Genomic DNA, 25,528 nt, shown 5'->3' on the forward strand with positions numbered 1-25,528 from the left:
CTCTAGGCACTTGTAGGAGTAGTTGCTATCAATTTTATTGAGCTTGGTTCACTTTTGTTTGAAGTTACTAAAAATTTCAGAAATTTTTCAGAGGAAGAAATATGCTTAGGAAAATGTACCAAGGTGGTTCTTTAAGGAAGCAAGGACCCAGGCCTGCAATGCGTGATGCTGACGATGAGCCACCAAGAGACGCTCCAGTGCGGCCTTGTGAATGGCCTTCAGAAAACTTTATGGATCGAGCGGGAATCAAGGAAGAATTTAACGCATATTTGCGTAACACTGATCTTGTGAGCTTCGAGGCAGAAAAATGCAGCCAGTACCACTATCTCACTAGTTCCTTTGTGAGGAGGTTTGAATTTTCATTTTCACGTAATTCTCCAACTGTCCTGTTTGATCTTTATGAAAAATCTTATATGATGGACTTAGAGGATTTTACCACTGCTTGCAAACTTCCACAATGGGGTAGTGCTAGTGAACCTCGTAAATCTGAATTTAGAAAATTTCTTGCTAGTATAACTGTGGGGGAATCTAGAGATATAGCACAAGCTACCATAGGGAGCATTCATTTTCCTGCTATACATTATTTTGCTCTCTTCATAGGTAGGTGCATAAATGGTAAAGATGAAGCATGTCATATGTGTGTCCCTGACCTCAGTATTCTTAAAATAGTTGGTCTGAGTAAATACAATGATGCAAGAGCAAAGGAGTATGAACCATAGCTACAGAACCTGACCTGAGAACAATTCTTCTTCTCCTTTAAGCGTTGAGTTGGGATTCGGAGTGGTGGTCCTCGTGCTTTGGGCACTGCAGTTCCCTTACTAACTGCTCGTGTTTGGGTGCTCTGTGGTGGAGACGATGCTGTGTCAACTGGAACTGGGTTACTATCTGCTAGGGTTGGGATTAGAAGGGGTGTAGCTGGTTCTCTGTCCAACTGGGTAGGGGTACAACCTGCGAGAGTCTGGGTTATGTGTGGTGGGGCTGGTTCTTGGGCAAGTACAACCGTGGTTCTATCTGCATCAACTGGTAGCACTATCTTTTCTGAAGACCGTGTTGTTACTCCCTTAGATACTGCCATCACCCTCTCCAATTCAAATGGCTGATAAACAAGAAAATTAATTGAATGTACAGACATTGTATGATAGACATGTGCAATGGATAGTGGGGAATAAAAGAGGGCATGAAATAATTCACATTTATGTTGTCTAACCAAACAGGATAGCATGACACAATTTCACATATATGATGGCTAACTAAACAGGATAGCATGATACATTTCACATTATGATGGCTAACTAGAAAAAATGGAAAGACATAGTTCAAAATATGATGACTATGTAAACAGGATGACATGATATAACTATATAATGTGTTTATTAAATAGGTTGGCATGCCATAATTCACATACATGCCGCCTATGGAAACATGATAGCATGATATAATTCCCGGATAGAATGACATAATTCAAAATATGATGACTGTAAACACTAAACAGGATGAGATGATATAACTATATGATGTCTTTATTAAATGGGTTGCCATGCCATAATTCAGATAGATGTTGTGTATGTAAACATGATGGCATGATATAATTCAAATATATGATTTATATAGTAAGCAAGTAAGCAGATGGCAATCCATATATGATGTAAAAACTAAGCAATGCAAGACAACATGCATGACATGGGTAATATGACCCTGCCAAGTTTGAGCATAGACCTCAGGGGGGAAATAGGACTGGTCATCAGTCTCTGAATCCTCCTCTGAGGAGCTCTCTGTATCCAGCAAGATGTCTGCTTCAGCAGGTAGCATTGTCTGCTCTAAATACCTTGTTTTCACTCCAGATACTTCCATCACCGCTTCAAATGGCTGAAGCACAAGAAGAGTAGTTGAATGGTGATGCTTGTTTTCACTCCAGACACAAACGTTGTCGACAAATGGAACAAGTAATACAAAAAAATGATAGCATGATATAATTCACATACATGATGATTGGCTCAACAGCATGGCATTGCATAATTCACATATATAATGCCTTTGCAACAAGATAGCATTGCATAATTCACATATATAATGTCTTGCAACAAGATGGCAATGCATAATTCACATATATGGTAATTAGACACTAAACAGGTGTCATTCACACAAAGCATGTCTAAACTAATCAAATGACATCACAATGCAAGACACCATACACACGATATGAGCAACATAATCCTGCCAAGTTAATTAGAGCATACACCTCGGGGGGGATAGGACTGGTCATCTGTCTCTGAATCCTCCTCTGAGGAGCTATCCGTAACCAGCAAGATATGCACTTCATCAGATAGCATAGTCTGCTCTGAAGACCTTGTTTTCACTCCAGAATTTTCCATCACCGTGTCAAATGACTGATGCACACGAAGAGTAGTTGAATGTACTAACATTGTTGACAAATGTAATACATAATGAAAAAAAGGATGGCCTGATATGATTCACATATAAGATGACTGGCTAAGCAGGATGGCATTGCAAAATTCACATATATGATGCCTGGCTAAACAAGATGGCATTGCATAATTCACATAAACGATGAATAAACAAAACAGATGGCATTCACACAAAGCATGTCTAAACTAAGCAGTTGACATATTTGATGTATAAAGTAAGCAACGCAAGGCACCATATGCATGATATAACCAACATCAGCATGCCAAGTTAGAGCGAAGACCTCATGGGGTAAATAGGAGTGGTCTTCTGCTTCTGAAACCCCCTCAGAACAGTTATCTTCCTCTTGATTACGATCCGAAATGGGTGGAGGGGGGCTGCATAACGTAAGCAGATACGGAAGAGTGCGACCTCTCTTGCGTGTAGTCCTCAAGGTCATCTGCTCAGTTGATGATGGTAATGCAGTTGTCGTGGCTGCCGGCGGCGGGGAAGAAGATCTGAGGCGGCGAAACACAGTCTGGAGAGCAGATTCCTGCTGTGGTGAACCCTTCTGTCGTTGGAGCAGCTGAGCTGGGTGGAACACAGCACCGCAGGAGCAGGACAAACCACACAAGGTTTTCTTTGACACATATCTGTAATAGAAGTAATTGTGTAAGGGCTTGTTTGAATTTGAGGATTCTAACAATGCAGGGATAGGAAATATACAGGAATAGGATAGGAATGCACGTGCAAAATAGAGAATTTAAAAACACAGGATTTCTGCCAATCTGGGTGTTTGGTTCACAAGAATTGGAAGATCACAGGATGCAAAGAAGCATGGTGAGATTAAGTCAAACCACAAGAAAATGTACGGTTATAATGCTATTATGCTACTATCTCTTAGTCTTGTGCTTCATGAATAGGAATTTGAATAGGAGGACAAGTGGAAATTAAAATTCCTACGGTTTTTCTTTCAAGGAGACACTAAAGGAACAAATACTACATTTTTCCTTTGCTCCATTCCTTTGCACCAAATTCATGAAAAGTAGTACCATACGAAACTTTCCAATTCCTATGTTTTTCATTCACTTTTCCTTTCAAGCACTGGCGATTCCAGTAGGCAGGCTTGAGCAAGGAAAAGCCCACACTAAAAAAATGTTTTTGTGCTACTTCTATTACTTTGGACCCAGGCCACTGCTCTACTAGCTCAACTCCCAGGGCCATCGACAAATGCACAGCTCAAACGCACAAAGATAAATAATGATGGCGTTCAAGAGAGTCCATCACGGATAGCTAAGTTGCCTGGTACCTCACTGCTTGTCATATAGTAGGATAAAATAATCGTATTTCCCGTTACCGCGTGTGCTCAGTGGACAATATATATATATAACATGTAGAGTAAAAAAGATATGTAACAAGTGTACAACCTCTTTGGCGAAGCCATGTCGATCTCAGCGTGATTGGGTTGGCTGGTGAGGATGCTCCGGCTGACTTGGCTGTTGGAGGAGGGGAAGAAGATCTTAGGCATCTGGAGATGGAGCCCGAGGTACTGCTCCGCTGTGATGGAGGGTTTCGTCGTTGGAGCAGCTCCGGTGAGTTGTACGATGCTGAGGCTGAAGCAAGACAAGAGAGACAACGTTAACCTGAGTGGAATTCTAATAGCATCTCGAATAGATGACATAAAATGCATAACCACAAAGTGTTAGATGTATACATCAGCCGCTCATCTCTGAACTTAACTGTAGAAACCGAATTTAACTGTCGAAACTGAACTTAACTGTCAAAACTGAATTTTGCTGTCGAAACTGAATTTTATTGTCGAAACTGAATGCACTAGAGGTGAGGCTACACGTCAGTCGACTGACTTTTTCATCTCTGGTCAGTCGATTTTGCAGCCGTTGGATACGAAATCAAGGGCCTGCAGTTCATCTTCAACCTCCACCCCCCTGAGCCGCCAGCCACCACCGGCCAAACAGCCGGCCCCCGTCGCCCGCGGCCAGCGGTGCGCTGCCCCGCCTGCCCCGAAAACACTCCCCACCGCCGGTCTGCCGCCGCCCCGGCCGTCCCTCTAGGCCCCCCATGCCGAGCTTTTTCTCCGGCAATCCCCACGCCACCGCCCCACCACCGCCCCCACCCTGAACTCTAAGATAGATAGTGGCGTACTTCTCCGGCGAGCCCCCCTCCCCGCTGCGGCTGGTTCTTCCTTAACTCTGACGAGACCCCCACCCACTGAAAATTGACTAACCCAAAAGTCGATTCAGTCGACTGAAGTGTAGCTAAATCGGAGCAGCATCGCAAGCAAGAGCAAGAGCGAGAGCAGCAGCGCGAGCAAGAGCAAGAGCAAGCAGACCAGGCAGGGGACCGAGAGCAAGAGCAGAGCAGCAGCGCGAGCGAGAGCTAAAGCAGCAGCAGCTCCTACTGATGTGGACGTCGCTGCCGAGGGAGCGACGCCATGGAGGAAGTGGCCGGCGACGCCGCGGTGGATGGAGCCGCGCCGTGTCGGCTCGGGACCGAGCGCCGGCAGCACCGTGAGATCGAATCAAGAAGAAAATGCGGCGATTAGTGTACAACCTCTTTGGTGGCGCCGATTAGGCCGCAGCTTCATCCAAGGAAATGGTGATGCTGATGCTCTTCCGGTGGTGCAGGTGAAGACGCCGGTGTGGGAATGGAGGTGGCGCGAAAGACGCGGGGAACATCGGGGCAGCTCCTTGGAGGTGGAGGACGGGGTGGCTGAACCGGCGGGACAACCAGATCGACGACGGATCCTCATCCGGTACGGTGGATGAGGGACATCGAGTTGTTACTGTGGACGACGTCGCTGGGGAAGAGGCTCCGGCTAGGTGGCGGACGGAGGAGGGTGTGGGGCTTCGCGGGTTTTCCCGGCCTTGGTGTATGAATGGGTGGGCGGATGGGATGGAAGTGGGGAACCATGGCTTAGGGACACTCTTGTCCGAAATGTGGGGTAAGTTACGAAAGTACCCCTACCGATTTGAGGCGGTTCTTTCGGTTCAGGGGTATCACGGGCATTTCACGTGTCGGGATTTCATAGGAAGTGGGAGTTTTTGCGCGCGTTGTAATTTTGGAATAGCAAGGCGCGGGTTGAGATGGAGGGAGTTGTCAGAGCACAATGAGACAAAGATATATCTTAAATATTTCGGGCTAACAAGGCGCGGTTGAAGAGGCGGGAGTTTTGCAGCACGATTGACAGAGACGCTAGCTTGAAATTTCGGCATAACAAGGTGTGGCTTGAAATTTCGGGAGAACAAGCTTAACGTGTACCCAAAAGAAAAAAAGACAATTTAGACTAGTATGATATACTACGTACAATGTGTTTAACACGCACAACACACACGGAAATAACATGCGGTGCCCCCATGTTTGGTTTTGGTAATTGATGACAATCTCTATGGACTAATGGTTGCCTTGAGTTATATTTGAAGGATTTGTCCATAGGCATTTCTTGAAGTCCATATGTTGGTTTCAAGGAGTTTATGTGGTGACCAAGGTGTTATTAAGGAATTATCCAAAGATTGGTCATGTGAGAGTTGAGCTTATTGCAAGCATGTCTTGAAGAAGAAGATTGTGTGATCATTCATGTTTACCTTCAAGACATCATCCAAATGAAGAGAGTTGGAAAGAGTCAAGGTTGATCAAGACTAAGTCAAGAGTGAATGAAGAGACATCATCCAAATGAAGAGAGTTGGAAAGAGTCAAGGTTGATCAAGACTAAGTCAAGAGTGAATCAAGCTGATCAACACACAAAGCGCACAAGATGTACCGAGGGATCAAGCGATCCCATGGTATGGTAAGCATTGTCAATTACGCCTTGTGTACTAACCCATGGTCTTCGTGAGTGTTCTATGTGGGGTTAGGTACGTGTTCATGGGCTTGCGTCAAGAGGAAGATATCACTCAACCCATGGAGAGGATGACATCAAGTGGTGATCGTCATCAACATTGTCGTGTGCAAGTCCAAGTGGAGCATCACGAAGAGATCAAGTGCTTGAAGCTTGCCGTCCATTGTGGTGACAATGGACTTGTGAAGATGTGCGGAAGGGTGGCTCACCCATAGTGGAGTATGGGGGAGCAATCAACTAGTCTTCATCGAGCCAACGCAACCAAGAAAGGTGGTCCAACTTGAGGGAGTCAAGATCGTCATCATCTAGCTCAAGTGGACCATGTGCAAGGCAAAGGTTTGCCCTTGATAGGTTTTCTATTTTACCGGTCTCATGATGGTAGTTGGGAGACCGGGTTATAGGATTGATTGCCGTACTATCAAGGGGGGCTCTCGATGAGTAGCGTGATCGTATCATTCGTAGAGAGCTCAAATCATTGCATCCTTGCATCATCTTTCTTGGATCTTGTTTGGTTCTTCTCTTTGTGAGTTTTGGAGCTTATGGTCATCTTGATGACAAGCTCGAGTTCATCGAAAACGGAGTTCACTCGCATCTTCTATGATGTTTTCGATGTTGGAAGGTTATGCCGGTTCTTCTCGGTTGGAGGTTTCACTTCTCTATTTTGTTGGCATACCTTCCTTGCCTCTTCTTACTATAACCAGCCGCTTTTTTGATGCTACTCGTCGTCTTGTATCCAACAAGCTTGAGTTTTCTCAATTCGGAGCTCATATGCAGAAGTTATGGCAGTTTTGGTTTCCCGTGGAGTATTCTTGTTTTCGTGGAAGTGGCTTTAGGATGGTCCCAGCGGTAGTACCGCGGTACCCAGCAGTAGTACCGCTTAGGGGTCCTCAGCAGTAGTACCACTACGGTACCAGGCCCCTACCGCGTCGACTCGAGGGGCCATTTTTCGTGTCGGAAGATCAGTTCGTCCATGCATGTGACCAGACTCCAGAAGACACGCCTAGATTGGCTATCGTCTACATATTGTGCAGGCTGTGTTGTACAGGGCTGTAGTTCTGGTGAGAAATCTAAAAAAGGTTTCTTGTCATCTCACAAAATTAGGTGTCATGTGCTTCGGATCACTGCGAGGGTTAAACAGCGACAACTGAGTTGGGCTAGTCATTGGGGGCACATGCACGAAGACTACTCGGCTGCCATCTGGGTCAAGCCGGCTATGTTAATCAGGACATCTATCGACGGACCCCTTTTCTATGAGTTTATCTTTAATTTGAGCTTTGATCCTCGTCTAGTTTGTCCGTCGAGATTCATCTTGTCTCCTTTGGGCAGTGAGGTTATGATTTCTTGTCATGCGGCATTTTTTTGTGTTATCTGTTATAATCCGGTGCTTCGGACCAAAATGACGACAACTGCGCCTCCGGGGCACGTGCATGAAGACTTCTCGACAGTCATTGCCGAGGTCAAGCCGGCTCCGGCCGGTAGACAAAAGAAAACTAGTACTCCACTATATAGGCAGGAGCCTCCGCGCTTGCTTGCTAGTGTTGCTCTCTTCACACTGTCTCGTCCTCTCCAGATCTAAACACGACAGTGGTGGCCACACTCTCTCTCTCTCTACTCACCTGGTCACAGATCCAACCGGATCCTCTCTGCCGGGGAAGGTGAGAAGGTGCAACGTTCATGTGGTCATCCTTGGCGGCGGCTCTTACCCACTGCCGGCGCGTCCCGATCAGCGTGCCTTGCCGTTCTCTCCCAAGCATCGCTGGCGAGGGAGGGCCTCCCACCCCTTCTTCCTCGTTGCCGTAGTGTGGGCAGATCCGGCCTCCCGCCGCCCACCTAGCGACATCCCGGTGACCCTCAGGTATAACTTCCTTCGAAACCGGCCTTGCTCTACTTCCTGAGCTCCTGACGTCGCTGCATTTGTATCTTTTACTATTTCTCAGGGCCCCTCGTCTAGATAGGATCGATCGGCTGTTCGAAAACCACCTAATTTTTTACTGTTAAGAGGTAAAACTAGTTCATGCACTCGAATCTAGTAGTACTTGGTTCAAACAAGGAAGAAAGGGGGTGGGGTGGGGGAAGATTTGTTACCTGTATCTAGGACTTGGTCGAAAGAGGAAATAATGGGGGCAAAAAGTAGCAGAGACTGGCTATCCAACTGGTCTCTAGGTCTAATAGGGAAATAAAGGGAACGCAGTACAAACTCAATATAAACCCGATCTATTGGTTGAAAAAGGAAAGAAAGTGGGGACTGGGGAACAAGTCAACAGAGTAAGTCCAGCACTAGATTTTCTAGCCTCACACAGTATAAGGTGGCTATAAACCGAACAAAAATGGGACCAACCCAGATATCCTCTTCTGATGTGTGTTGCCCCGAGCCGCTCTTATGTAATGCCACTGGTAAAATGTAGCAGTCGCACTGTTAAAAGTAAGGACACGTTAAACCAATGTGTTTTCAATGTAATGCCTCCAGTAATATGAATCAATGGCACTTTTTTTCATGTCCTGCTAAATTTCCCATTAAGATAATTTGCTTCTTTTCCTTAGAGATGCAACTGTCCTGGTCCGCCTACTCTCCAGGAGCTTCACGGCCAACCTTGATGTTGCTTAATTTTATTGCAACTAATGAAGAAGAAGCTCTGTGGGTTTCGTTTTCTGATGGAAATGGAACCGGGGCTGGAGCCCTTTTCTTAAAAAAAGAAGAAGAAGCTGCTAGCTCATGGGACATTGCTTCATTTTAGGTGAACTGCACCAAAAGGTCCCATGAATTGAATCATCCATGTTGGTGACTGGTGTCATCCCTTCTACGATGGCGTTGACTGCAGCTATGGTTCCCATCACGAGGTATGTTCCTTTTTGGTCTGATCATTTGCCAAAGATCCTGCTCTTGTGCTACTGTTTTGGCACTGCCATGATAAAGCAGTAATGTTATTATTTTGCACCTTAATCTAGTGGCACTATTAATTTGAGGCAATGTTTTGGCACCGCTAGTGCCACTGTTTTTTTAATATATCGAAAGAGGGGGTTCCCTCCGATTTCATTAAAGAAACCCAACCATAGAGAACCATTATCCGACAACATCTCAGTGTAAATGGGCAGTTATGCAACTACTACTAGAACGGACTGAGTACTAGCAGGAGACTAGTTCGCCACATAAGCTAGGCAGGTAGGGGGACACAGCACCAACTTGACCAAGTTTGGATTACAACCCAAATGCTACCACAGAAACATCAGGGGGAAGATAGGGACTGAAAGAGCCAGCTTCAGCATCCCAGTCTAAGCACCCCCGGCCTTCATCCTTGCGACACACGGTACACCTCGTTTGCCACCTACTCGACCCTAGTGTCACTGATAAAATGAAGTAATAATACAGTTAAAATAGAGCGAGTGTCCTCTCTATCATTTCATTTCCAATGTAGATAAAGAAAGTGCTTTTCTTTGTTAATGTATGTTTCATCAACTAGTCCCATTGTTAATGTTTAAGCGTTTCTGCAAACTGGGGTGCTTAATTTTAGTTGATCTGCACAAAATAGAGATTTGAATGTCTCAAGGCCCCTCCTTGTACTACCGCTGTACACTGATGTTCATCACTGGCAGAAGGTGTATCAGGGAGACTTGGGTCGATTTCCAGTATGATGTAATATTTTCTTCTGTTTATTAGTGTATGTTTCATAAACTAGTGCCACTATAATGTAATCACACCTTTTCATTATCTGTGCAAACAGGGATATTCAGCTGCATTTTGGTGGAACTGCACAAATGTACGGATGGAACTGGCATATATGCAGAGTGCGAGGTGCCAAGTAAAAATTACCGACACCAACCCTGCTCCATCTAAGCATTGGCATCCACCACCATCAGCGGGATGTGTGGCGCTCACTGTTGACGGATCTTTCTCGGCAGCAAATCCTCTAACCAAATACTAGTAGCTTAGACTTAAAAAAAATACTAGTAGCTTATATTGGCAGTTTTCTAGGGGTGTACTCTTTTCTGAAAGAAGCACCAATCTATTTTTCTTTATTTGTACACAGTGTCACAACTTTGACCCAAAGGTCCAGAGCTATTTTAGGGTGATTGGCGTAGTACTCGGAGACTGATTGTAAGCATGATTTTTATTAGTTGACACACTGGTTGTAAGCATGAGCAGATGGAAGATTAGGTTAGTGCGAAGCTTACCTTAAACCCTACCGACGCCTTTGAAATGAGGCGAGTGTCGAGGGAACCATGGAGAACGGCGGGGAAGCAACATCGCGCCATCCGGCCTCCTCTTGCGGTGGGAGAACGAATACTCCTGTGGCTCTGGCTGGCTCCGCACCCTCACGAACGGCACACCGTACTCGATCGATTCGTTATCCTCTGGGTGCTCGACCTTCGACCTGTACGCCCACCACCTCCGCCTGACTTTTTCCTCGGGCGAATCTGTCTGCTCCATCGCCCAGAGGAGATACTCGATGAACTCAAAGGACTGCGGCGTGACTGCCGCCGAGGAGTACATCACCGCCCTCATCGCCGTCGTCTCGCTCTTTCACATACATTGCCACATGGCCCTCACCGTCCTCAAAATCTCCCACTCATTTTCAAACCAAGTAAGGATCTCCTTCAACCTGGCTAACTTTGCCTGGTCGCCGCTGGCGATCTGCCTGATTCGCTGCTGCATCCCCTCCATAAATGTCCTTCTGAGTGGTCCGGTGCTAGCTTTGGAAGATGGGAGGAGAGACGGTGGTCTTGCAATAGAGAAGAGGGAGAGGCGAGACGGTGGTTTTGGAACGGAGATGATGGAGAGGAGAGGGGGTGGTTTTGAAATGGAGAAGAGGGAGAGGCGAGACAGTGGTTTTGGAATGGAGATGATGGAGAGGAGAGGTTCCCCTGCCTTTCGGTCGCTGACAGGTGGGCCCCGTGCTTGGTGGGACCCATGTGTTAGTGTCTCAATGGCAGGATGGGCTACGTCAGGGGATCCTCGTTCGAGGAGAGAGGAGGTGGTTTTGCAATGGAGGAGAGGGAGAGGCGCGACGGTGGTTTTGGAATGGAGATGATGGAGAGGAGAGGAGGTGGTTTTGCAATGGAGAAGAGGGAGAGGAGCGTGCGGCAGCGATTTAGGATTGGACGAGAGGGTCGATGCGCTGTGACTGGATCAAAATCAAAATCAATTTACCCTTCAATTAAGAAAGCAACCCCACATTAACTAGTCTCCCTTTTATTCTGGGTCATAATTGACCATGATTTTGGCAAATAAAATATATGTTATACATTGCAAAAATAATATAATTTGAAAGTACATTCAGATACGAACCAAACGATACAATTTTTGGTGACATGCATTCACATTTTGCTTGTCAAATACAGTACATGGTCAAACTTTGACCCAAAATACGTAAAACAAAAAAATACTTCCAAGACCAGCGCCGCTCTTCCGCTCTTCTCCTCTTAAACCAACGCCGCTCCTCTCCTGTTCCAATCTAAATTCAGCACCGCTCCTCTCGTCTTCCATTTCAAAACCACCGCCCCTCCTCTCATGTTCCAATCCAAAACCAGCGTCGCTCCTCTCCCGTTCTAAACCAAAACCAGCGCTGCTCCTCTCCTCTTCCATTAAAAATCCACCGCCAGCAAGTGAAAGTGCTATGGAGAAGTAGATCGATGGAGGAGTACAACCGATACGTGAGGATCGCAGACGGCGACCCTGTGAAGCTAGCTAGGATGTTGGAGATACAGTCTTGGTTTGACAACAAGGACCAACTAGCGGCGACGGCGACATCCAAGGCCAAATATCTGCAACAGAGCGAAAAGGCGGCGATACTCCCGGAGGGAGTCGCGCGGGAGTACATAGAGCTGCTCCTCTGGGCCATGGAGCAAACAGATTCACCGAATCCGATCGTGAGGGAGCGGTGGTGGGAGTGTCGATGCCAGATGGAGCATCCACCAGAGATTGAAGGATCGAGCATCTACAGGGTGCCGTTTGTGAGGGTGTCGTGCCAGAGCGAGCCGGTGGAGTCTTCGCCGACCGAACCCAACTACAAGTGGAGAAAAACAGTTGGCCCGACGATGCTTCCCCGCCATCCTCTCCCTCGCCGTTCACATCGTCTCACGGGGCGGCTGTCTGCCGTCGAGGAATAGGAGGGATTGCCCCCCCAGACCAATAGTCGGGCAGGTTGTGAATTGTCAGGAGGAGCTTAGGGTTGTTAGTATTTGCAAGTTGTGAATTGTGTTTTCTGTTGTGTATTTTGAGAGTACTTTCAGATATGAATGTCTTTTGAATTTCAGATTTGTAGTATTGAGCATATGAAGTATTTTATGAATTCTAGAGATCTATTTTTAGCACTTAAAAAAATGTAGTTTCATAGGAGTATAAAAGTGCAGACAATGTGATTCTCAGAGAAGAAACTACAAGTTTTAGTTTCAGATAAGAAACTCCAAGTTCAGTTTCAGATAAGAAACTGCAACTTTCAGAGGCAGAACATTTATATTAACATGGCCTTTTCAAACAGTGTTAACATCATGCTGGAAGTTTTATTCATGGTCGAAACTGGAACTACCAGCCAGTTAACATCATGCTGATCAACATTCATGCATAGCACATCTTCATATGATGCACAGTCAAAAAGATATGCTATTTTCAAGATGCCCACACAATGTCGAGTGTGCGAAAAACAGAGAAAATGAGGGACGCCGCTGTCTGCCGTTGTGAACATGCTGAACAAACGAGAGGAATCTGGAGAGGACTGTACATGGAGAGGCGGACAGTCGGGACCCACCAGGTCTATGGCCGTACGCAAGCAAGTGCCTCATCGAAAAAATACTTCCTCCTAATGCTATACTGACGTTGGGGCCCATGGGTTTGTCAACATAGTTACATTTTTTTAGATGCTTCAACGTAGTTACTATAGGATATAAATTCACAACGAAGCCGGGGAGCTGGCAGGTATCATTTATTATCACTCGGGCATCAAGTATCAGCTGGGTTTTGGGCTGCCCCGTCTAGGCTTTCTTTTTGAACATGCGCAACCCACGACCTAGGATGGGAGGTCCATAGGCCTGTTTGTATTTTCTTGAGGGCCGTCATGTATCGACTGGCCTATGGACCTCCCATCCGAGGTTTTATTTTTCCTGAAACATCGGCAGCCCAATTTATGTTTTTTTTAAGAAAACGCAGAGGTCTGTTCTATTTTTCTATATAAGAATAGGAACGCCTGGTCCAACTTATGTTTCCCTTCTAACTATATTATATATATTTAAATTATTTTATATATTATTGTTATTGTCATCATATATTTAACAGATACTTACATATGTAAGAAAACAATATCCCACATCTTATTAACTTATAAAAATAATTTCTTAACAATAAAATCCTGGATTTTTTTTGGCAACGAAAATCTTGGTGATTGTGTACAAAAGTTTGGTAAGATTTTTTTTGATAACATTGTTGCGCCCACCCCAACATTATAATTAGAATAAGCCCAGCAAAATCGTGTATTTCGAGAAAGTGCAAATGGCCTGTAATTTTTTAGGAAAAACATAAATGGGCCGTATGGACGCTACATTATTTGTTCACCCAGCCCAGCTAATGGACTGTAGTTCAAAAAAAAGAGATCAAATGGACTGTAAATTCTACCCCGCAAAAAAATACTGTAAATTCTCAAAAAATGGGTTGAATATGTGCCACATTTTTGGAGGCTGAAATGTGGGCCAATAGGTCGAAGCCAATGCAAGTCGTTGTCAACTTAGTCAACAAATGATTCTGACATCGTTACCCGTTGGATTTACATCCAACGACCGGCATCCATCTTCAATCTCTCGTCTTCTTCCTCCAGTGCCGCCGGGACCACCACCTCCTGCCTCCTGCTGCTAGCAGCTCTGCTTAGCATGCTTCGCTGTGAAGCGCTACTCCACCGTTGGCCAGGCCATCCCTCCACCCCTCCACACCTCCTGTTCTTCTCCACCGACTGCCGAACCACACCGCACCAGAACCAGTTAACCCTCGTACACCTCTCCGTCTGCGACTCTACTCCCGCGTCTTCCCATCTCCGGCTCGTTGCGGTCCGGGGCCTCGCCGTCGTCCACCACCTTGGATGCGCTCGGCGCGGAGTGGTCAACGTGGTCAACGAACAACACCATCGGAAGTAGACTGTGCGTGGAGAGGCTGACAGCTGGGTCCACGGCCGCACGTAAGGAAATGCCTCCTTATTACGCGCAAAATAATGATTCCTCCACCTGACAGCTGGGACCCACCGGAAGGGCCTCTGTATTTCACGAAAATTTTCCCATCGCTGACAGGTTGGACCCACCAGCTATATCTTCGCACGCCAGGAAGTTCCTCCTTATTACGCACAAAAAAATGAATACCCCCTGCTAGCTGGGACCCACAATAGTGGGAGGCTGACTTGTGGGCCAACTAAGTTGACGGGGACGGAGGCTTTGTCAACTTAGTCAATATGAACGATTCTAGCTCCAGTGACCGTACGATGTCCCTCCAACGGCCGTAGTGCTTCTTCAACCTCTGGTCTTCTTGCTCCAGCCGCCCAAAGCAGCGCCGGTCGTGCCTCGTGCTCCTGCCACCCGTGGCCGGCTGCGATGCAGCGGAGGCCTCATCACCCCCTACTACTCCCATCGCTGGCCAGGCCATCCCTCTACTCATCCACACCCCCTGTTATTCTGCGGCGACGGCAGCCTCACACCGCAGCGAACCAGTGAACCCTCGTACTCCTCTATGCATGGGCATCCACTGCCGCGTCTTCCCCGGCTCCGAGTCGTCCCCTTCCTAGGCCTCGCTGTCATCCACCGCCCTGGTGCTCTTGGCGCGGTGTGGTCAACATGGTCCAGGAACGGCTTCCATCGGACATGGACTGTACGTGGAGAGGCTGACAACTGGGTCCACGGCCGCAGCAAGGAAGTGCCCCCTTATTACGCGCAAAACAATTATTCCTCCACCTGACAGCGGGGACCCACCGGACGGGCCACCGTATTTCGCGGAAAAAATGTTTCCCCCTGACTGCTCGGACCCACCAGCTACATCTTCGCACGCAAGGAAGTGCATCCGGGCAAAAAAAATGATTCGCCCCCCTGACTGCTGGGACCCACCAGCTACATCTTCGCAAGCAAGGAAGTGCCTGACAGTCGGGACCCACCTGGTCGAAGCGTATGTAGCGTTGTCATTCTGCTCGCGAACGTGTACGTACATACTGGTCGATGTAGAGGCGCGCAAGTGTCGTAGTAGAGGCGCGCACGTAGCATGTACACATACGTACAGCGGCCAGTGTGCAAGAAAGAAAATATGGCCACGTACGTACATACGGGCAGGGTCTCGAACGCCTACTCGCGCATACGTACGGCCAGGGCTCATGTACATGGCTGGGTCGGAACGGAGAAACTGCGTCGTCATCGTGTTCATGGGGAGCCAACCGGCTGGGTCGGAACGGAATGCGTCATCGTGTTCATCGGGAGGGCTTGGACGGAACAGCGATGGAAACGAGGCCTGGCGTACCGCAGAACGGAGGAAATGGCCTTGTGTTCGACCGGCCACGTTCGAAACGGGATCATGTTCATCGGGAGGGGTCTGGTGTACCACAAAACAGAGGAAACGGACCTCCTACGGTTGAAACGGGGGTCCTGTTGATCGGGAGGGGTGTGGCGTACCGCAAAACGGAGGAAACGGACTTGTGTTGGAGTGCTACAGTCGAAACGGGGGTCCTGTTCATCAGGATGGGTGTGGCGTACCGCAAAATGGGACTCCACGGGATACTGTTCATCTCCACCGTCGACCCCCTCCAGCCTCCACGGGCTATTGTTCATCCACCGTCGACCTCCTCCAGCCTCCACCTGCGATTGTTCATCCACGGGCTCCTGTTCATCCAGCCTCCACCGCGCGCTACTCCACCGGCTACTGTTCAACCAGCCCTCTTCACGGGCTCCTGTCAACCACCCCTCCAAGACTACTGTTCATCCTGCCCTCCACTGTCTACTGTTCATCCTGCCCTCCACGGGGTGGTCCTGTTCATCCTGCCCCAACCGGCTCGATCGATCGGGGTCCTGTTCATCCAGAAGCAACACCACGGGGTCCTGTTCATCCACCCCCACTTGGAACTGTTCATCCAAACCCCCCAGCAACGCTCACTATTCATCCAGAGGCAGCATCGATCGGCTTCAGTTAGCAGCAGTAGCGAAGGAATCGCTCAATCGGGTTCAGTTAACAACCATCGATCGATCGCTCAGGTTCAGTAATGCGTAGCCTGCAGTGCAATCGCTCGGGTTCAGTTAGAGCCCAACGCCTCGCTCGGGTTCAGTTAGAGCCCAACGCCTCGCACCCACGCGCATGCGTGTACGAGAGAAACGCGCATCGCTCGGCCCCGACCACCCACCCTTACCGGGAACACCCCGATATTTTCCTCGCCCTCGCTTCTACCATGGTTTTTTCCGTCATGGACGGCCCAAAGAATGTCATGCAACTGCGTCCCCGGGCCGCCCAGGACAAAAAGCCCATTTTCTGTCATGATTTTTTGTCATAGAAGTAGGACCCCACCACATCTATGATGATACCGTGTTTTGTCACAATTATTGTCATAGAAGTGTCATAAGTATGACAGAAAAAAAATTCGTTCGGCCCAAAATGTCACGGATGTGTCTTTTTTTTGTAGTGTTGGGACTTTATATATACTTCATCGAAAATAACATCATATGATGTAGCCTCCATTGTGGGGCTTGAACCCACGACCACAAGGTTAAGAGCCTTGTGCTCTACCAACTGAGCAATGGACCCTTCAATATAATGGATTAAGGCTTGTGTACTTTGAATTTTTGATAGGAGCAATCAGTAGCTCTCAAGGGCCGGCTCATCACTATGTGATGGGTCGGGTCTTCAATAAGGCAAGCAAAAAATGACTTTGCATTAGCCCCCAAGTGCCATGGTGCATGCTGGCAGTGACATGGGACTTGCATATTTGATGAAATCTCAACTTGAATAATGTAGCCCCCAAGTGTCGGGTCGTGAGCCTGCAGCGACTCCGGACTATTCCTTCCATTGTAGAATAAATCATATTCATTGATAAAATAATAGCCATTGCACTGAAGCGACTTTGAAAACCTCAATCATTTAATATCATAATGACAATCCAGCCAAGTTGGCTATTAAAGATTGGAATAATATAATCGGCGGCTCTTGGCCAATAGCGACTTAATGCGCATCCATTGTCCTCCGGGATGCAACCTGGCGGCTTATAACCTTTGCAAAAAATCAAGAATTGATTACCCCATCCATGGCGGCTCATAGTCATGTCCCATTTTTGAAAGATCACTTTGGCGGCTCATAGCCTCAATAAACTCAATATTGAACAATATAACCCAGAACTGGATAACTCGGCAATATTTTCAGCGGGCCAGATGATGGGTTTAAACGCAATGATTCATATGAGCAATAGCGGTATTCTTACTTATGTGTAAAGCTCTGCATGTTCTGCACAAAGTTTTAAACAACATATACCCTGACGACTTATCGTCAAAAACCAGGGTGGGTAACAACCCAAACATAATGTAGTCTTATGCATTATGGAAAAGACTAGAATTAAGGCCATTCAAGCCTAAACATACTGGCGACTTAATGTCAAAAGCTAGAGCGGGTTATCAAACCTCGCATATTTATATAACCAGGAGAACATACCTGTAGAATTGGCTCATACTGCCCGCTTACATTCCAATGAGGGCAATGATCCAATGATTTATAAGCGCATGATTTCAATAGCGCAAGCCAAAATATACTGGCGACTTAACGTCCAAAGCCAGGGCGGGTTATCAAACCTTGCATATTCATCCAATAATTTTAAAAACATACCTGGAAAATTGGCTCAAATTGCCAGCTTACATCACCACATCCAGTGAGGGTGACCACCCAAATAGTCATAAGCACATAATCCCAATTGCGCAAATCCAAAGTATACTGGCGACTTAAAGTCCATAGCCAGGGCGGTGTATCAAACCCAAAATATTCATACCATTATTGAAAGACATACATGTAGATTAATACCATGGTGATGCCTTGATAATTATAATTCGGGGCCAGTATCAACCCGGAGTCATGAAATATCATCATTTTGATTGCTCAAGGCAAAATATCTTGGCGACTTAAAGTCTGCTATCAGGGCGGGTTATCAAACCCAAAGATGCTCAATGATGAGTCATATAATCAAGGCTACATGGCCTATGAAATCAGTTCATACTGCCGGTTTACAACGCCATATGCAATAAGGATAACAGCCCAAAGATAGAGCACAACGCCCTGTTCAATTTATTCATACCGTCGGCTTATCACGCCATATGCGGCAAGGGGTAACATCCCAAAGCTTAGAGCACAGCACTCCAAGTACATAATCATCATACTGGCGACTTAAAGTCCAAAGCCAGGCCAGGTTAACAAAACTCCGGATAGATTCATAGATGAACCACAAGGCCACATAGCCCTCATCGGTTTTCAACCATGTATTAACATATCACAAGAGATGAACCTCAAAAAATGTTCAAATCAAATACAAAACAAGGCTTTCACAGGCTGCCAAGCCTTCAAGTCAAGTGCTTTTCAAGGGCCGCACAGCCACTGAGTTAAACCTTCATTCAACCTTGTAAGCCAGGCCTCACATGAACAATCGCCGTTTTAACTTTGACAAGTTCACGGTCTGTATAAGATTGACTATCAAGAGTACTGCGAGTCATTCCAGGATTACCTGGGCGGAGTGGCAGACTTAAAAAAGGCAGGATAACCCAGATTTTTTGGTGAATACACCTAGCGTCCAAGCCTATTACACGGGTCAACAAAGCTCTTGTTCATTAACAAGAGCCCCCAAGTAATGTTTCATTCTAGGCTTACAAGCTGGATCAACAAGGGTAGTCATAGCTATGCTCGATGAGCAGGAAGCCCCCAAGTAACCAATAATGTGATAAGCCAATAAGGTAGGATACCCATGTTTGAACCGTGCATCATGGCAGCAAATTCCCTTGAGCCAGATTTTAAACCGGAATCTTCGTTTTGAGCCGGAAATTTTCGACGGCCTTTAAATTTTCATCAATATAGCAGTAGTCTCCGGGGCCGGGTTATCTTCCCTCCAATGACCCGGGCTTCTTGAATTTGCTGGAACTGGCAAGATTTGTTGAGTCATGTCATTGTAGCCCCCGAGTCTTAAGACGACTCGAGGAGTTGTCTTGAGATTCTCCATATTTGACCGTGATATAAACCGGTATGAATCATTCAACAGCTCAGTGATATAATAGTCCCTTTTGCAGTAGACAACTTGTCCTGCATTAGAGAACTCGCAAGCCAGAGTAATTGCTCTTTTAAAGAAAGCAATATGTAATATAAAAATATACTGGATGGATTTCACCTGATATGTTAGGCCAGAAATTATCCACCGCAGAGTTGATGATCACCACGGTGAAGCTGAAATCAATCACGGCCGCGGGAGCAGACAGATGAGCCGGCCGCGGCGTTGTAAGCCAGCGCAGATGGGCGAGTCAATCGCAGGCGCGGTAAGCCGCGCAGACGGGCGAATCAACCACGTCATATTGATGTAAATTGGGCTGTAAAAACGGCGGTTTGCACATATATTCGTCGAGCATCATGGCACGGTCAGATGCTAGCGCATGATAATGGTGGCGCGAGCTATACATCCATGACACGACCATCGCTCTTGTAATGAACAATTGTCCTGCATAAACAATATTGCAGAACAAGGCAAAGATAAACTGTTCTTTGACAAAAAACAATATGTGCTAATAAAACAAACTTGGATGGATATCACCTGCCTTATTCGGACCACAGATGATCCATACGGAGATCCAAAATCTTGCACAAAGGCACCAGCAATATGGATGTGCTGTTTACTTGATTCTCCAGCTCCAATTGACTCATCCACTGCGTGATCTCCCTTTTTTTGTTCCGCCTGCAACCAAGTGATTTTGTCCATGATATCTTTCACGTGAACAGCGACAGGAGTGTCTGATGCAACTTGTTTCTGCCCCATTGTTGTTTTTGTCTCCACTTGCATGTGTAGTAGACTGAAACAGTGATGTAATGAAAACGCAGACCACAGCCTGAGGATTGATCCGATCAGGCATGACTCTAACGGAGGCAGAGTTTGGGGCGCGGATCCCTTCGAAGCGGATGGCCGCAGGGCGAGGACGCCTTCGAAGCGGACGGCTCAGAGGCAAATTGCAGGTGAGACTTCAATGATTCGGCGGCTCAAAGAGCTCGGGTGGTTGGGCGGCTTGAGGCCACGGCAGTTCAGGAGCAGTGAGGGTAGCTCGCGGCGCAGCCGGCTCGACGCGACTCAGGGCAGTAGCAATTTCAGCAGGTAGCGGGGATGACGCATCGGGCGGCTCAGCGCAAGAGCGACGCGAGGCCATGGCGGCAGCAACTTTGCAAGTCACAGCTAAAGTGGTGATGCTAACAAGAGGTGGATGCAGCGGCTCGAGGCAGACAGGGGCTCGCTGGTAGCGGCGCCCTCGGGCGGCAACGGTTTTAGCAGGAGACGGGGACAGCTCCATGGGCGGCTCAGCGGAGGAGAGACGCGAGGCGATGAGAGCTTTGAAACGAGGTCCAACAGGAAGTGAGGCTGCGGGCGAAGTCAACCCGGTTGCAGAGGCACGACGGGGCAGGTTGAGGCGCCTTGAAGAGAATTCGAGCAGCAGAGTACAACCGGGCGGCTCGCCGGTGGCTTGGAGACGAGGCGGCTCGGGCCGGAGAGCGTCGGCGGCTCTGCAAAGGCTCGCCGCGGTGGCACCTGCCAGCGCTTGTTTGCAGCAAGGCGACTCGGGGTGAGGTGGCCGCCGCGGAGTCGTCTGTGTCCGTATCCACCCCTGGGTCCTTCTCCAAGTCATAACTAGCTTGACCAAACCGTCCCAGTCATAGTTGATTTCCAATTTTTGCGTTTCACTGCATGCGTGTGGATCCGATCGGCGGTGTGGCTTCCTGGAATAAACAGTAGCTTCGATTGATGGCCCCTGGACTTGAAGTGCCGTAGTCAAAATTCTGTGTCCATCAACCTACGACCCGATGAATCACCCCAGGCCGCCGCCGTAGAACACTTGGGTAATCTTGACCAGTGAACTCATCATTGATGTGAATTTTTCCATGCCGGTTTTTGTTGATCCGACAAATTGCGAACTTCTCGAACCCTAGATGAGATCTCTGCAAGAACTCAACACCACCGTGCGTGAGCTCCATGATGGGCGCCAACTATCGTGGATTTGTCACGGCAGATGTCCAAGTGTGAGGACTTAGTTGTGAGGCCAACGCATCTATGTGGTAGCTTGAGAGGGGTTGATCGGGATGAGAGACGCGAGGCGGATCAACACACAAGACAAGGATTTAGAAAGCTTCGGGCCCCGGGAAACATCATCCGGTAATAGCCCTACATGTTGTTTGTGGCTAGGTCTCGTTATGCTCATGAGGGAGTCGCCACATAAACCGGCTCTCCTAATTGTGTCTAGCCTTAAAGATTGCTTCCCCGCTTCTTGGGGTGCCCTGCCCCTCCTTATATAAGTTGAAGGGGCGGGTTACATGTGGAGTCCCAATAGGAATAGGACTAGTCTATCTTCTAATACAAGCCGGATACAAGTCCGGGTCATGATTCCTTGTAAGGGAAATATTCCTCATGCCTTTCCTCTTAAGCCGGCCCACCAGAACATAAGTCGGCCTTCCCACGAGTCGCCTTCTGGGTCGTTGGGTCTTGTCGATCGTCTGACCCACCCGCCGGGTCACTAATAGGTCGCCGAGGCTTGGCCGAGTCTCCAGTGAGTCGTCAAGTGTCAGCCGGGTCCACGGTGAGCCGCCAAGTCCGGTCGGGTCATATTTCCGGCCGGGTCATACCGCGGGGCATATCCCCGACAATAAGCATACGAAACATAGTGAGCTTCTTTGCTTTGAGGGAGCACATGAACTCATTTAGTTTAGCAAGCATAGGATCATCTATATCATCATCATCATAATTATCCTCCGCGTCAAGGTACTCAACACAAGGATTAGAAGGAGTGAAAAGAGGAGGGTTTGACCATGGGGTTACCTTGACCTTGTCAGGAGAGTTTTGCTCCTCTCCATCTTCTACCACGGCCTTTGCCATTAGGCACTTGTGAGCGTTGCCCTTGTAGTCTTTCATATAGTTGTAGGTGACAACATCACCACTCTTGTTGACTAGCCTCAAAGTGTGTTGAGAATCTTGAGCTACTCCGGCAACACCACTAACATCATCCGGATCGGATTCTTCAGCAACCATTGCTTTCCCATCTCTCTTCTTGAGCTCGGAGTTCAAAGGATTTGGCAACTTCTTCTTGGGAAAGGTCTTGGGAAACCTTGGTTTATCTTCTCTCTTCTCATAAGGGCAATCGTTGGAGAAGTGGTTGGTTTCTTCACAGTTGTAGCATTTTCTCACTTCCTTCTTCTGGAATCTTCACTTGAATTTTCCCGCGCTAAACTTCTTGACAAAGAGGCAATGTCTTCGTATGAAGGGCTCTCATCAGAGTCAATCTCATCACCATCTTCATCATCATCTTCTTCTTCTTCTTCACTTTGCTCTTCTTCACATACATGCTTGGCCTTCAATGCAAGATTGATCTTTGATGTTGAGGTACCATGCATGGCAAGATGTTTTGTAGCATTTGCCTTTGACTCTTCAAATAGTTGGAAAGTGGATATGGTGTCATCCAGAGTCATTTCTTTGAATCCATGGTGTTGTCTTATGTCCCACACCATTTGGTGATGATATGGAGCAAGAGCATGAAGCAACTTGTCCATCAGAAATCGCTTAGTCAAGTTGAATCCATCTTGTGTCTTGTCACACTCACAAGACTCGATGTCAGCGGTGAGAGTCATGAGACGCTCAAGGAGCTGCTTTGGAGATTCACCTTTCTCCATACAAAAGTTTTGCAATTGACCCTTGGCAATTTCATATTGAGCAAGCCGGAGAGTGGAGGTACCGGTCTTGGTCCTCACAATGCTATCCCATAATTCCTTGGCACTTGTAATGTGTATGTATGGTCTCCTTTGCTTGTCAGTCATACCTCTCCTTATGCACATGTTGTTGAGATTCCTGTCATATATCTCTCTTGGTGTAAGATTCTTCTGGTCAACAGCTTGGTAACCATACTCCAAGATCTCCAACATCTCATCATTTCCATATCGAAGATGATCCTGCATAGCAACTATCCACAAAGCAAAATCAGTAGTGTCATCAAGTAAAGGTGCTTTGCCTTGAGGGTTATACTTTGGTTTCTCTATTTGAGGTCTTGCATAAAGCCAAGGAACACTAGAGTGTTCATTACTATGAGGTTGTTGGCCAAGTGAAGGAGTAGGCACAGTTGGCCTCGAGGCCGTACCACCCAAAAGTGGTGCAAGCATCGTGGTTAATGTGGCTAGTCTCATTTGGACCAAGGCCTCAAGAGAAGCATCATGCTCCTCCTTTTTCTTAGCAAGGGCCTGTTCCAGATCCTCAGCAGTAAAGGACTTGGTTTCCATAGAAGCCTCACCCTTATCCTTCAGATCTGCAACAAGGGGAGTCCCATCGGGGTTTATCTTGCTCTAGGGCGGTTAAGCCACAAGAATAGAGCACGAGGCTCTGATACCAATTGAAAGAATCGAGAGGGACCTAGAGGGGGGTGAATAGGTACAATTACAATTTTTAATTGTTACTTAGCAATTTTTTGCAATAATGCGGAATATGAAAGTGAGCCTAACAATTGCAAGTATGATGCTAAGAGCTAAGCAAGGTAAACAAGTAACACAAGTAAGTGAGTAAACAAGCACAATATGATATAAGTAAAGACTAACAGACAAGTAACCACAAGTAGAGAGTTAGGGTTAGGAATAACCGCAACTCTGAGAGACGAGGATGTATGCCAATGTTCACTTCCTTGGAGGGAAGCTACGTCACCATTAGAGAGGTGGATGTTACCACAAAGGCACACCAACGCCACGAAGGCTCACCCTATTCTCCCTTTGAGACAACACCACGAAGGCATTTCTCAACCACTAGTGGTAGACCTTGGGGTGGTCTCCAAACCCTCACAACCTTTCGAGGGGAAATCACAATGGTCGATTCCTCGCCGGAGCACTCCTACCGCCTAGGAGTCTCCAACCTCCAACAGTAACAAGATGCACCACAAAAACAAGGGGGGAATCAACTTTCGCTTTGGTGAATGTGTAGATCGAGCACTTCTCCTTTGCTTCCCAAAAGATCAAGAGCTTTGGGTGGCTAAGGAGGGAGATCTCCAAGAAATCAAGGTCTGAAAATGGAGGTGAGAGAAATGGAGTCGTCAAGTTCTCCGTGAGGAAGAAGAAGACTATTTATAGGTGGGGATGGAATCTGGCCGTTGGAGGCAGATTTCTGTGTATCCCGGAAGTTCCGGCCATGCACGAAAGTTTCAGACCCTAGAAGTTCCAGCCAAGTTCCGCATAGGTTCCGAGCTACACAGAGAGTTTGCATCCACTCTGTTGTACCCCGGAAGCTGTTGAAACAGGGGACGGAAGTTCCGGCCGCCCCGTGGTGTGGTGGAGGGCTGGATGAACAGTAGACGGTGGAGGGGTGCCCGTGGAGGGGTGGTTGAACAGGCCCCCGTGGTGCGGAGGGCTGGATGAACAGTAGACGGTGGAGGGGTGCCCGTGGAGGGGTGGTTGAACAGTAGACGGTGGAGTAGCACGCGGTGGAGGCTGGATGCACAGGAGCCCATGGAGGCAGGAGGAGGTCGACGGTAGCCCGTGGAGGCTGGAGGAGGTCGACGGTGGAGATGAACAGTATCCCGTGGAGTCCCGTTTTGCGGTACGCCACACCCCTCCCGATGAACAGGACCCTCGTTTTGACCGTAGGAGGTCCGTTTCGTCCGTTTTGCGGTACGCCACACCCCTCCCGATCAACAGGACCCCCGTTTCGACCGTAGGAGGTCCGTTTCGTCCGTTTTGCGGTACGCCACACCCCTCCCGATCAACGGGACCCCCGTTTCGACCATAGGAGGTCCGTTTCCTCCGTTTTGCGGTACGCCACACCCCTCCCGATCAACAGGACCCCGTTCCGAACGTAGGAGGTCTGTTTCCTCCGTTGTGCGGTACGCCAGGCCTCGTTTCCATCGCCTGTTCCGTCCAAGCCCTCCCGATGAACACGACCACGCATTCCGTTCCGACCCAGCCGGTTGGCTCCCACGCGTTCCGTTGCCTCCCGATGAACACAACGCATTCCGTTGCCTCCCCATGAACACGACGCATTCCGTTGCCTCCCCATGAACACGACGACGACGCTATTTCTCCGTTCCGAC

General features: G+C 47.8%; 1 non-coding gene across 1 annotated transcript; it reads right to left on the reverse strand.

Moving 5' to 3' along the window:
* Positions 1 to 16,928: 16,928 nt before the first annotated feature.
* TRNAK-CUU (transfer RNA lysine (anticodon CUU)) lies at positions 16,929 to 17,003 on the reverse strand. The gene has a single exon. It is a non-coding gene; the product is annotated as a tRNA-Lys (tRNA).
* Positions 17,004 to 25,528: the final 8,525 nt, after the last annotated feature.

This window comes from Aegilops tauschii, chromosome 1, assembly GCF_002575655.3.
Source record: "Aegilops tauschii subsp. strangulata cultivar AL8/78 chromosome 1, Aet v6.0, whole genome shotgun sequence".
NCBI lineage: Eukaryota > Viridiplantae > Streptophyta > Magnoliopsida > Poales > Poaceae > Aegilops > Aegilops tauschii.